The sequence below is a fragment of the Pezoporus flaviventris genome, unplaced genomic scaffold (assembly GCF_033815535.1).
Source record: "Pezoporus flaviventris isolate CSIRO_AGI_PZ_B2104156 unplaced genomic scaffold, CSIRO_AGI_Pfla_v1 ptg000004l, whole genome shotgun sequence".
Classification (NCBI taxonomy): domain Eukaryota; kingdom Metazoa; phylum Chordata; class Aves; order Psittaciformes; family Psittacidae; genus Pezoporus; species Pezoporus flaviventris.
Window position 1 is genome coordinate 498243 of NW_026892552.1, and position 14261 is coordinate 512503.

The following is a 14261-nucleotide window of genomic DNA, read 5'->3' on the forward strand; positions in this document are numbered from 1 at the left end:
CACCAAGCAGAAAAGAGTTTTCTGCTGTGCAGGGCAAGCAGCCATTGAAAGGAGCCAGCTGGCATCCACTGGGACCCTCACATGTTGCTTCTTGCAGCTGCTCAGTTTTCCAAATCACACCTGCAGAACTCTGGGCAGACTTGATGAGGCACCTCTTGTTCCTCCCTGCTGCTGGCAGGGCTGCCCTTGGGCTCATGGCACTGCCTGGGATGCAGCAGCAGCAGCTCAACAAGGGCTCAGACTACCAGAGCAATGTGTCAGCCTGGGGCTTCGGGACTTCAGTCTTCCCCTGCTCTGATCACATGTGCTGTCTTCCCGCCCAACAGACTGCCTTGTTGCCAAAAACAGTGCTCCTCCTCTTTTAAACCAGGCATTAATCCAAGGTCTCCAAAAGACACAGTACTGTCCCTCAGGTCGACACCTAAAGCCCCTGCTCACAACTCATAGCAGCACCAAGACAGACCCCATAGCTAACACCTCCAAGTCATCATGTTGTACTACTTTAAAATTAATAAATATAAGCAAATATAAATAATAAAATTAATAAATAAATAAAGTCCACCAGGCAGGCTGTCCATAGAGCCCCCTGCATCAGCCTGACAAAGAGAAGAAATTTGTAACATTAGATATGGTTCGGAGAGCTTAATCCAAAACAACTCTATAATTAATCTCCCCAGGCTGTCAGAAACTCAGCGCCACTCGCAGCTTGCATGGGCACGGGTGCTGCTCTGCCTGAAATTTTACGGGAATTGAAAATCAATCCTAACGCCCTCCTCCTCAGCTGCCTCACATCCAGACGGGAAAGGCATTCAAAAACCTATATATCAAAACCTCACCACTGCTGCCTGCCAGCCACCCCTCCGTCTTGTGATTTACATGACATTCCCTATGCTGCCCTCCACAGCCATCAAAACCAATTCTGCTTTGAAGTAAAAACTAATTGGGCCAAACCCCAGTTTCTCTTTGGTTTTGGCACTGTTGGGCTCTTTGCTGTCTCACAGGGCATGGAAGTTTGATTTCAATAGTACAACCTTTTTCCCTCAGTTTATGTGGAATATTTCTGAATCTCCCTTTCAAAAAAACATACTTTTTTAAAAAATTAACATCTGTGTTTCGTTTTAGCAGAAATCCGATTAGGATTGTGCATATCCCCAGAGATTCCTCCGAAGATAGAGGGAATTAGCTAGATAGTGCACCCTGCCATGAACACATTTACCCTCATACTTCAGAATAACTGACCTGATTTTGACCCAATATTCAGACTATCTGCATGTGGGAAATGACATGCTACATTTTATATTTCCACAGTGCAATCCATAAGCAAACACAGTCATCCTGAGATTTTCTGAAGGGACCCCCAAATCCAATCTAAATGCCTAGAATTTACCTGTTGTTTTTCTTCTATACATATAAATAGCCGCATTTCCATTTGCTCTTTGTTTCTCATTTTCATTTTGTTCTAATATCTGCATGTAAATGTCTGAAAATAGCATCTGTAATTGAAGATTATGAAGTATAGCCAGCTCCTGACAGGCTGCTAAGGAAGATGGATTATCCTCATTTTTCTGTAAATTTTGTCAATTTTGGAATTCATAAGCTATCAACACTGATCAGAATGTGACCGCACAGCTGTGTCAAGGCAGCAAGTATGGTGGCTGTGCGACACCCGAGGAGGATGGCTCTCCCCAGCCACTCAGCCAGAGGCACGCACTATGGGAATCCTCCCTGGCTGCTCCCGGCATCTACAGCTACATCTGACTCTCCTTTTGCCCCACTCCCCCCACCAAAAAAAAAAAAAAAAAAAAAATTGAAAGTACAGAAATTCTCTGGTGTGTCAATTCACATCACAAAGCATAATTTATTGTATGGTTCTACCATTTTATTTATCCCTAAGTAGTAAACACGATTTCCATTCAGGGGGGTTGTTATATTCCACTCCTAACAGACAATCACAGCACACTTGAGGCAATTGTTTAGCCTCTTCCTCTCAATTTTCCCATTACTGGGAGTAAGTACTGTTGGGACTCTTTAATAGCCCGACTGCAGCCCATATCAATAACAGATGAGGTTTAATCGTCCAACACAAAAATTATTTAGGCTCAGTAAGGACATTCAATGTCATTTGCATAATGGCATTTCTATCCTGAGCACCTAACCCATCGTGCATAAACAAGGCCCTGGGACCATAAATAATAATAAATCATGACGTCCACACTCCTCTTGCTGTAATAGGAGCCTCTCTTCGCAGAAATTATTTCAGTAGGAAATGGGCACTGTAATTTTAAAGACATGTGGCATTGCACAGGCCAGTAAATCACCCGTGTGCACACACACACACACACGCTCCAGCAAGGCTGCCCGTGGTAAACAACAAAACCCCACCAAATCGCAGCACAGAAAGCAGCCTGCACTTGCTGCTGAAATCATCCTTTTTACTATTATCATTATTATTATTATTATTATTGTATCTTAGAGCTAGCAGACTAAATGAAAGCAAAGTCTGAAGAATGTGCGTGATGTCTGGGCATGCGTATGCAGGGACAATGGACCCATAAGTCTGCCAAAATCCACCTGGCTGTCCCTCCCACCCACAGCCCTTGAACCTCTTGAAGGTCCTTGAACCTTGAAGGTCTGGTGGGAAACCAGCACACACCTGCAGACATGTTCTCAGCCATGCCTTGCACAGGCCATTTCCCCGTCACCCATCTGGGGCAGAGGAAGCCAGCGTACTTATCTTCCTCTGGTTTGCAAGTACTCTCCATAGAGTCATGCTAAGGAGGGCCTAAAGGAGGTGATGTGGCTTTCTGAATTTGAGCCTCACCATGCCACTAGCAAGCACCAGGATGAACAGAGACAGTGAAACAGTGGTAAGAGCTGACCTCTGCTTTTGCCAGGATTTGCATACTTCATTGTCACACATTTATCCTCAACAGCTCCTTCCTCTGACAGTATAAACACAACTCAGTTTCCTTCAGGAGATGAGATGAAAGGATGGATCACCCCCGCTCCCACTTGCCCTCACCAGCACTGCCCACCCCTTCAGGGACTCTTCCCCACCATGCCAGAACCTCCCAGATAGGTTTACTGAGGAATGCAGAAATAGGATGACAAGTTTTGCAGGAGCTTCCTCCTTGTGACAGTGTTGCATGCCCATCCTGGCTGCTGTACCTCAGTCATCTCCTCCCCAGCTTGGATTCTTTAACCATCGTATATTGTGCAGCCAAGATGTGCCACAGAGGGCTTTGGCGGATGCAGAGATGTGGAAACCTTCCTTTTCTTTAGCACGTGCTAAAGATTGTCCCCTGGGCAGGGGATAATCTGGGGAATGTGTGGTGCTTTCTTTGATGTGACATTTCCTAAGGATTAATGGACACTGAACCCCGTTCATCTCCTAGGGTAAATCTTGAGGTGATTTTGCCCTTCACTAACTAGCTGAGACCTGCTGACATCCAAACGCAACAGCAGCAGTTGCAGAATGTGAAGGCTTTGAGACAAGGCACTGGAGCAGGGCAGGACAGCATCACATACCTCAGAAACACCCTGTCCACCCTGCTTGCCTGCAGTGCATGGAGCAGGCTCCTCAGCCTCAAGACCCATCCAGAAACATCTCAAACTGTCTGCAAACAGATACAGAAAAAGAAGCAGAAGAGAGGCAGGCTGATCAATGAGTGTGGTACCTATAGGGTACCTGTGGGGTGCTGGTTCCAGGTAAAGAGACTTTCTCTGCTGACACCCACAGCCTGACACTGCTGGAGGCTCTGCACTTCCCCACTGTTGCGAAAGGCGCCAGCCAAGGACCTTCTATGAGGAAAAATCATCAATGACAGGTTTCCTTGAAACATTTCAGTTTTTATCAAAACATTCTTTGTTGGAAAGACAGTTTCAGCCAGACACACTGCAGTTGTAATAATCATCATTTTGCTGCTAAAAAGTCAGCAGTGCTGGGGACACCCGGGCACTGCACACACAGTGAAACATCACAACAAGAAAACAGCATCAGACAAGAAGGTTGGAACTCGCTGATGGTACAACCCAAGCATAGAATCACAGGATTAGCTAGGTTGGAAAAGACCTTTAAGATCATCAAGTCCAACCGTTCCCCAGCACTGCCAAGGTCACCCCTAAACCATGTCACTAAAGGCCTGCCTCATCTACACAGTTTGTGAACACTTCCAGGGATGGTGATTCTATGGGAAGCCTCTCCCACCTCAGCATCTCTCCCACCTTGACAGCCACCCCAGTTCTTGTGCCAGATGTGTGTTTAGGGTTATATTTTGATACCTTTCTCTACAGTCACAAGAACCAGAGATCAACCATTTGCCTGAATGAACATGGGACCACAGGGTATGTGCCTTCAACAGTAACTCCCTTGGGTGTGAAGCCTCAGAACTTGTCATTGCTGGAAAATTGGGCACACAATCTGATGACAATTTCTTGTGTTCCTTGATTTTACCTGATATTTAATCATGTAGTTTAATTATTTAGAGAGGCCCTTATACCTTGGTCAGCTGTGAGCCTGAAGGGGGGTTCTGCAGCACAAGGAATGAGCAGAAGAAACCCCTGCTCTGTGAGGTTGCCCTTATTCAATTATATTTTCCACATGAGAGAAGCAGGGCTGAAACCATCCAACTATGTGCTAAGCTGCTCCTTTCAGATTTAATTTTTTTTTTCATTTCAGCAAATTCTGCTGCCACCAGATTTTTAAGCAGCCACTATTCATATGAGCAAAGAGGAAATTTGAAACTAGCCTTTCTTCTGGAAGCAGCTTAGCTCCACAAATGCTTTTTGTCATCATAAAACCATTTCTGTAGGTTGTTTCACTCAATCCCTTCTTAAACAGATGGCAACCAAAAACTATGGCATTCTTCTGAAAACAAAGCATCTGTCCTGAGCATATTACTGAGGTTCCTGGATGCTTCATCCCAGGCAGCTCTCCATCTCATCATGCATACTGTGAGAACAGGATGCTGCTCTCCCAGTCACTTTTTCCGCATTTTCAATTGCAACTGTATTGAAGTTTCCCAAACTCACCTAATAAGAACTGGAATGAATAGCAGACATCTGGACATTGGGGTTGTTGGATAATCCCAGTTAAAAGGAAGTTCCAGAGCAGCCTCATAGCAGGGCCAGCAATGGGACCAGGCCAGGCCACCCAAGGCTTTACACAGCTGGGTCTTGAAAACCACAATGGATGGAGACAGAACAACTTCTGAGGGCAACCGTTTCCCTGCCCAGCTGTCCTTGAGGGAATAAGGGTTCCCTTGGACCCTGCAGAGCCCCTCCTGCATCAGCTCATGACCCTGTCTCTCATACTCCTACCATGCACCTTCATGAGAAGTTTGTCTTCTTCAAAGATGCCTTAGCACATCTAGATATTTACAACCTGCACAGGGAGAACCTTTGAGAAACCCATCTTTGTCCACTAAAGTGATGTACAGATTCAGAGAAAGCCTACAGAATGAGTGTAAACCAGTGGTTATTTCCGAGCAAAAGGGGTAGAAACTGTATTTGAAACTATTCAAAGCCTGCAGGATCCAGACATCTACTGGGCACTAAGAAGAGAAATCTTGTTCCATTCTTCAAACACTGGTGCAAACCCTTTCCTCAAATATCGTGTGAGCAGGCCAAGCTTTAAACAAATCTATGGGCAAGTGTGTTTACTCAGAGATTTATCTTTCCCTCTCTTGAATGGCTAACACAGACATAAGGATGTTGGTCAATTTTGCTACAACATAATCTTGACCAACTAGTGCCACGACACAATGTTGTCTTTTTCTACAGAGAAAACCAGCTTGGGGACAATTCCAGATCTCTTTTCCTATGCAAGTGGATTATCACATACACAGTGTAAAGTGCATGAATGACTTCCCTATTATTTTTCAAACAGAAAAAGACTACATGAGCAATTATAATTGTAGTCATCTTACTCATATATTACACTTTGATGGGATATTGGAAAACTGATGGGTGGCCAGTAAATCACTGCTATCCTTCAGCTCAGGAATAGCCCACTGTTTTGAGTGGGTATTGTCTGTGATTTTTTCTGTAATGACAGGATGTCCATTAGCTGTCCGAAAACAAAGATGCGGGGTTTTATTTAAAACATGTTGATGTGATAGAATTGGCTTATCTCTCTAAACTAAAAAAAAAAAAAAAAAAAAAAAACCACACCCGTAAACATTCATTTATTCACAAAACACATGATGAACAGAGATACAAGTACTCAAAGCTCCCAGATTGCAAGGAAATGTGGACATATCTGGCAAGACAGCAAGATGTGAAAGCTTTTCTTAAATTTCTCACCTCTATATCATACTTACAGAAGCTGTGGCAAGTCTTCTGAAGATCACTGACTGCCTTTGCAGCACTTTGTTTCGTGTCACTAATGTCTGGGTCTAAAGCTGGTGTAACATGCTGAGATGAAATTCGGTGACACCCTCTCCACATGAGCCTGTGCACAACCTGGGGAGCCTGCTCAGGGCTAAAAACATCAGCCACTGCATCCATACAGAGCAAAGAGCCAAGGACAAAGAGCTCCAGACACAGCAAGGCTGGCCTGTCCTCTAACTCTGGAATTTGTATTTTTACATGTTATCATATCTAAGAGTGGTCAGGAGGAAAAAAGCGGGAGTTACAAACCAGGATTGCACTACAACTCCTGAAGGCATCGACTCTTCTGTATTTTGAGATTCCTCTCTCTGATGGCACAAGGGGATGAGGTGACAAACACTCTTCTGGGTGTGTGGAAATGGACCCATGGCCTGCTCAACCAGAGCCAGACATGGTCCCCAGACAAAGCCACATGAGCAGGGATACAAGCCCCAGGAAGTTCAGCACAGCAAACTTGGAGGGAAGCTGCATCAGCATAAACCAAGGCCATCACTGGGGCTTCTCCAACAACCTAACAGGCACTGGGATAGCTCTAGTCTTTCAAAAACACCCTTGAAATCCCTAAAAGTCATGCACTGCTGCTCTCCCCCGGCTTGGTCTCACTGCACTGATTAGGCCACATGCTGCTGGGAGGAGCGGGAAAAAGCAGGCATGGCCCAGTGGCTCTGTTTTGTTTGCTTTTTGGTTCATTTCATCAAGCTCTGACTCAGTGCAGGCTAGCTGACACAGAGGGTGCCAGAAGGAAAAGAAACAGCCTGTGGGTTTCCTTATACAACAAGTACTTCCACGCTTTGCCAGCACAGCAGGGTCAGTGCAGTGAAACCTCAACTCTGTCTTCCAGCAGCAGCTGCTCTGTGTGGCAGGGCAGCACTGCTGGGGCATTGCACGCTGGGCACTGCAGACCCCTGGAAACACTCCCTGTTGCCTTCTGGAAAAGTTTGCAGGAGAAACGCTGACACAGGGCTGCCTGCTGCTTCCAGATAAAGTGGTAAGGCCAGCAGCCACCTGCTCCCACGGGGAGGGACCCACAGGAAGGGAACAGAGCTCAGGCAGGGGTGCAGGGTGTCCCCACACTGTCTGGACAGGAGGGCTGGCATCCCTTGCATTATCCCACCTGGGCTTCTTCCTATCACTTCTGCTTCCTCAAAGACCAGTCATTTCAGTTTCAGCCCCTGTTCAGGCAGACCCCCAGGGTGTCCATGCAAGCTGCAGGGTGCTCTCTGCAAAGATGATCCTGATACAGGGAGATGTTAGCAGGATACATGGCTCCTGTCATGCTACTTCCCCAGAAAACTCCTCTCCACCACAGCCCCACTGTCACACACAGTACCACGTGTCATACAACAGAGTCTGCTGTGACTGTCACCACCCAACATGACATGCCACAACAAGGCAACACACACAGGGAATTTTGTGCAGTCTTCCGGAGCTCATGCACAAAGAACACTTGTAAGGGAGGCAGAGCAGCAAGGATGCAAATGGGAGGCACTGGCCCAAGCAACTGTGCTTTCTGCTGCTATTCTAACAGAAAAACCTCTCTACTCATAAAAGTTGATTTTCAGCAGGAAGAAACACCATGGCAAGCTTTTTTTCTCCTTCTTGACCCTAACACAGATTAGAGCCAAAGAAGAAGGCAGGGCACACGCCCACCAGCCCCAGCAGGATGATGGATGCTCAGAGAAGAGACTGTCCTGAGAAGCCTTCAGCCTCTCTGCAGCACCAGGAACAAGTCACAGCATACGCTGCTCTAACTTGATCTGCAGTGCACTGGAAACTGCTTTCCTCTCCCCAGCAATTACTTGTATTCTCCATCAGACAGCATGACCTTTGGAGACACTGCTCTCCCCTTGACCCTGCACAATGCTTTTAGCCCTGTGCTGTTTTCTGCTACCACCATAGTGCAAATAAGTGACAATCTCTGTGATGGTGAACAGAAACAGTTATCCTACACGAAGTCTTACATGCTGAAGGCTCAGCTTCCAGAAGCCAATGACAAGTCAAATCTCTGAGCAATCCAGAGCATCCAGGGGGCCCTGGCAGATGGAAAAGCTCTATCTAACACCCCTGCAGCATAATCTGCTGTTTCACTGGGAGCTGATGGCTCCCTGTGAACCAGAAACTGTGGTTGGCAGCATCGTCTCAGGGCTGGAAGGGCTTTGTGCACAGAGCAGCTCTTCATCCACCCCATGTAAGGAGATGGGGGTAAGTGCAACTGTCACCTCCAAAGAGCTGCTACTCCTTCCCAGTGAAATGCCCTGTGTTACGGCTCAGCACTGGTCCTCTTTGGTCTTTCTTACACCTCTTTAAATTTTATTCAGTAAGAAAAAATATCACCAGCTTAAGATGCCCTTCTGAGTAGCCTCTGACTCACTCAAAGGAGACTCTCACAGTCTCTCCCAGTTTTGCCCACCCGCTGGCAGAGATGGGCAGCACAAGGAGCAAGTCCCTCTCCAAGGCACACATGCCTGTTCCCTAGGAGGCCAGCAGCCCATTCCTACCACCCAATCACCCTACCATGGCTTATAGTGCCCATGAGCAGCAAAGTCCTGCATTCAGGAATCAACAGAAAAATTGCAGCAAAAGCCCAGGGCTGCATTCCACTAAGTGGCAAGAGCAGAGCAGGGTCACTCCAGAGGGGAACAGTGCCAAAATAACCTCCAGCCCCCAGCAGACACCCACATCCTGCTCCCATCCACAATGCACGCAGTGAAGGCGGCCGCATTCAGCAACCCAGCAACCCAGGTTGCTGTCCTGGAGGGGGTGCATTCCCTTGCAGCAGTGTGGGAAGTGAGATCTCTGCACAGCCTAACCCCCCACAGCCCCTGCACAGGGCTGGGGTCATGGGCACCTGTACTTCCAGCTGCCGTCCTTCCACCACCCTGCCTGCTCAGACCCCGCGCCCTTTCCATTTGGTAGGGATATTGATCTGCTGGCAGCAATGGGCTGGATAATTAGTCAGGAATTAGGGTTTCTATTACAGCCAGGAGGCTGCCTCAGCTGATTTATCACCTGAATAATTTACTGTGATTGAAAGGAAATTAAAATGAACTCCATTTGACAACTGTGTGCTTTTATGGGCTTTAGTGAAGACTCAAAAGCCAAATTAATAGCCTGGTGTTGTTTAATAGTCTACTGAGAGTAAATATGGGAAGGTTTTTCCTCTCCTGATGTGCTCTCTTAGGCTGGATTTTTTTTTTCCCTCTCACCAATAAGCCACACACTGCATCAGAGGATGTTTCAGTTGGAAGAAGCACAGCTGTAAAAACCACAGGAACACCCTTACTCTCTGCTCCTTATTGCACTGCTGACACTTGCCCTTCCCTGCCTATTTCTGCAAGTAGAGGGGCTCCCAGCACTGGAGAAAGGGTGGTTGTTCAGGCAGCCAGGCAGGAAGACCTGCCTCTCCTGGGCTCAGTACCCTGATCACCACATACATCCACCACCACCCCAGAGGGTATGCAACTGCATTTGGCACAGCTTGGGATGCTGAGCCCACGTCTGCCTCCCAGACTCCTGCCTGCATTCAGGGAGCTGTCTGCAGAGCTGGCAGGTCAATGCGGAACTCCACTTTGCCTCTTCCTGTTCTTGCTTATCTTTCTCAGTTTTAGCGTTCGTGTCCATTCGTCGAGCCATACACTGTTGTTTTGTTTTCCTTTTTACGTTTCACCTGTCGCACAAGCCATGGGTAAGAACTTGCATTTACATGCTCAAATCACTTCTGCAGGTGGCAGATGAAGATTCTGGACATTCAAATATGGCCATGAGTCAGTTGCATAATTTTGTTACTGGACAACATAGTTTTGTGTAAACACAAGCAAATAATCAACTCTGCAGCTCTCATTGCAAGTGTCAGATTATTTGAAGATGCTCAGCAGCCTTTGTCCACCCAAAGGTAGTGTTCTTCAGGAATAAGCGTATTATCCACACTCCAGCGACCCAGACCAATCATATGGTCCTTCCTTCTGCTTTTCCAGTAACTGCATTTTGAGAGTACTCTTTGCACATTTAAAACAGACAGATGGGTCACACTTTCTGGCTTTATCTAGGGCTTTCTCTGTTATTCCTGAAGATAAAACCCCAATATTGTTAGGAAGATTGTGCACTTCTGAGCTCTCAGGAGCAGCACTCCTGCAAATGCACCATCTAACACAGCTCCTTACAGTGAAAAATCAACATTCCTCTTTCAAAGCTGAAGCATACTTGAACAGGAAGTAAAACTTGAAGATTTTCAAACAGAATTTAAGCCCCTCTCTCAGTCAGTTCAGAGAAGACCTTCACTGTAACTACCTCTGAAACTGAGGACAATCAGGTTTCAACTTCCTGCAATGTTTCCACTATATTTGAAATTTGCAGAGCTCATTAGCTATCCAAATTTCACTTGCCTATGCTTCAGATTCAGACTTATCAACACTGCATGCCAAGAATACATATACTATTATATGTTTGCCAGGTTACTGGTTTCTACCTCAGCTCAGAATATTGACATTTTATCCAGAAATTAATCCAAGAACAGGTATTCAGTTTAGTTCTAGCTAAAAGTAATGGGAAAGCACGAGCAAGGGCCTGGGAATTATCTGCTATTAGCAGCAAGCAGTTCCCTTTTAAGTCAGTGACCTACATAGTGTTGAATCTGGTCACATCATGTTATGCCTCATTATGGCCCTGATCTAAAGTCTACTGAAGTCAATAGAAATATTCCTTTTGGCTTCAATGAGTATTCAATTGGGCCTGTGTATGAAGCTAAAAATACAAGAGAATCCATTTCTGTTGTGGACAGAAATTCAGTATAGATAATTCTCTTCTTTATTCTGGGGAAATTAATGTACTGCTTCTCCTGTTGGGCTGATCCTTCTGTAGATCCTTCATCCCAGTCTTCCCCTTAGAGGCATTAGTCCCAGTCTCTCACAGCGACAAAAAGCATGCTGGTTTTCAAGCACCAGGCTTCACCCCTGCCCGCTTTGATGGGGCTTTAATGCACTTATCCATCCTCCCAGGCCTGAAGTCCTCCGTCCAGATCACAGCTGTTTCCTGAGTCTCAATCTTCAGGCACATCTCCTGCCCATGCTTTAGCTGGTGAATGCATTTGAGTCCACAGTTCACACTGCTAATACTATGGGCTGGGCCTGCCCAGAACAGCTTCCCCAGGGAGCTCCATCCTCCATCCTTCTGGCTGGATTGCAGGAAGCCGCCAAAGGACAATCAGCCTCAGCCATGCAAACCCTTGATTTGCTGGGTACAGCCGGCATCTCTGGTTCTGCCAGCTGGATTCTCCTAATGGACTATGCACTGGAAAATCAGCCCACTCAATGTAGCAGCTCTGTGCATAGAAAGGGCACAGCATGAGTGCCAATTCTAGATAAAATCTGAATTGTTAGTGCAGTGATCACAAACAGTGGGGCTTTGCCTATAATAGGGGCCAGGCTGAAATACCTTGCCTGCCATGGACGTAGCCATACAGCAAAATGCCAGGGCAGGCTTCTTGTGTCAGTACAGCTTTGCTCTGAGGAAAGCCTGGATGTGGAATGCACTGGCTGTAGCACATTCGTGCTAGCACAAACAGCGCTTCCTGTGGCAGGAGGACTGCACTGGAACCGACAAAACAGGGAGCCGCCGGATCCATTTAAACACCCCCCAAGAAGCATGGAGAGGAGAACGGAAAACGCTGCCAGCCCAGGAGGCAGATGCTGTAAAGGCTTTTCTTCTCCAGGACCTGAGGATTATGCGACATTGAAGACATGGACTTTGTCCCAGCTGATGAAAGAACCGCATGGTGCTGGTGGCCAGAAGCCATGAGCAGAACAGTGGTACAACAGTGGTGTTGTAAACACACTGCTATGTGCATATCCAAACCCATGCCCACAAATATGTAAAATCAGTTTTCCATGAGCATTTGCAGCCAAGGAAAATCAATCATGGGCTGTTTGCAAAAAAAAATGTGCACAAAAGTGTACAAACGCCAAGGAAAGGCATTTACACAAGAATTCATGCTTATACCAGAGTTCTGTCAGGGAAAAGAAGGCCAGGGTGCTTTTAAAGTACTGACTTTATGCCTTGGTTACTTGCCCAGAACATAGAGACACAAGAGGGCTTGACTACGTTTGCGCAGCCAGCCCTTAGGCTCCTCAGCTCCCATCTGCAGGACTTCACCTGCCAGCAATGTTTCTTGCGCTCTATAAGCACAGGTATCTCACATCCATGCTGCAGAGTACATACCCATGCATGAACAGCTGCACCACTGGGTTTCAGGTTACAAAATGAGGCACATAACAGGAGATGCCTCACTTGCCCTCCCCAACACACAGTCATAGAATCATAGAATCCCAGACTTGTTTGGGTTGGAAGAGACCTTACAGATCATTCAGTTCCAATCCCCTGCCACAGGCAGGGAAACCTTCCACTAGACCAATCCAACCTGGCCTTGAACACTGCCAGGGACAGCGCAGCCACAGCTTCTCTGGGCAACCTGTGCCAAGGCCTCACCACCGTCACAGGGAAGAACTTTTTCCCCAGATCTAAACTAAATCTCCCCTTTTTCAGCTTGAAGCCATTCCCCCTTGTCTTATCCCTACAGAGCCTTGTCAAAAGCCTCTCTCCAGCTTCTTATCACCCTTTTAGGCATTGAAAGCTGCTCTAAAGCCTCCCCAGAGCCTTCTCTTCTCCGAGTAGTTAATTATACAAACCCATGTTGGTGGTGGGATCCCTGCCTCACCCAGTGCATGCAATGGGCACTGTTTCTGAACAAAGGACTGCCTGATATTTAATTTTCTGTCACTGTTCAGTGATTGCCTTCTCCCCCGTCATTGTATGAGCCCTGCCCTGTGACAAGTATTCATTCCCTGAAAGTCCCTCTATAGAAAGCACAGTTTACAGCAGATATGAAAACTCAGATGATGTTTTCCAAGAGCACAACTCATTTCGAGGTGAGAAAAAACTCATGAGTCTCCATTTCATGCAGGTGAACTGAGGGAAACAGTAAAAATGGAAAAGTAAAGGAAATAGATTGGAAGCCCTTAAATTAAAAGGCTTGGCAGTCCCACACAACTCATCAAACTTGTCTACCTATATGAGGGTCAATGTACGCTTTCCAACAGCACAGTTTCCAAGCCCAAATTTTGCCCAGAAAATGCATCAGGAGGACTTTGCAGCTAACCTTCAGCCAGGGGCCAAGCATGCTGAGACTGCAAATTCTTTGCTATGCAGGAGGAACCTGTCCTTCCTTCCCACAACTCACCATTGCCAAGGGACTGTTCCAGCACACAAGCAAGGAGGAAGACTTAGAAAAGAAATGCCAAACAGGGAGAAAAAGGAACTTCCTTGTCTAGAGAATGGCAATTCTTCCAGTAAAATACCTGGAGCCTCCTCAGACGAACAGCACATGGGCATCAAATTTTTGTGCCCAAGTAAAGTTAACAATAATTCACCTGGCTGCTACTGGACCAAATTTCTAAGAAAGCAGATAAGCAGTAGGTCAAAAGCTCCTACTAGACTTCTTGCCACATCTCATCTTTATGGGGAGGATCATCTTTTCTTTATTTTCTTCTACAGAAATAGCTCAGGACTCCACACTGCTGACTTAGCTCCTAAACCAGCACTCTGGAAGTCTCGGTTTACTACAACAATCTATTGCAGGGACAAAACTGGTTTTCCAAATCACATCATTAATGTGCTCAGTGTTTTCTTTCTCATTGATTTCTTTGGCCTCACTAATTGACCCAGACAGCTTCTCCACTGTGGTTTAGTATTGTGACAGCTTTGCTTAACTCACCAAAGAGGTAAAACATGACTGCTTTAAGTAAGGGGTGGAGTTCATACCTCATCATTATGAACCAGAGCTAGTTCACACAGAACACCTACTTTCATCTTGAAAGCTT

At 46.4% G+C, this 14261-nt stretch overlaps 1 protein-coding gene across 2 annotated transcripts in view; it reads right to left on the minus strand.

Moving 5' to 3' along the window:
• Positions 1 to 14261, minus strand: part of PAX5 (paired box 5) — a 132779-nt gene that overhangs the window by 67214 nt on the left and 51304 nt on the right. The gene's annotated exons all lie outside the window — the stretch shown is intronic.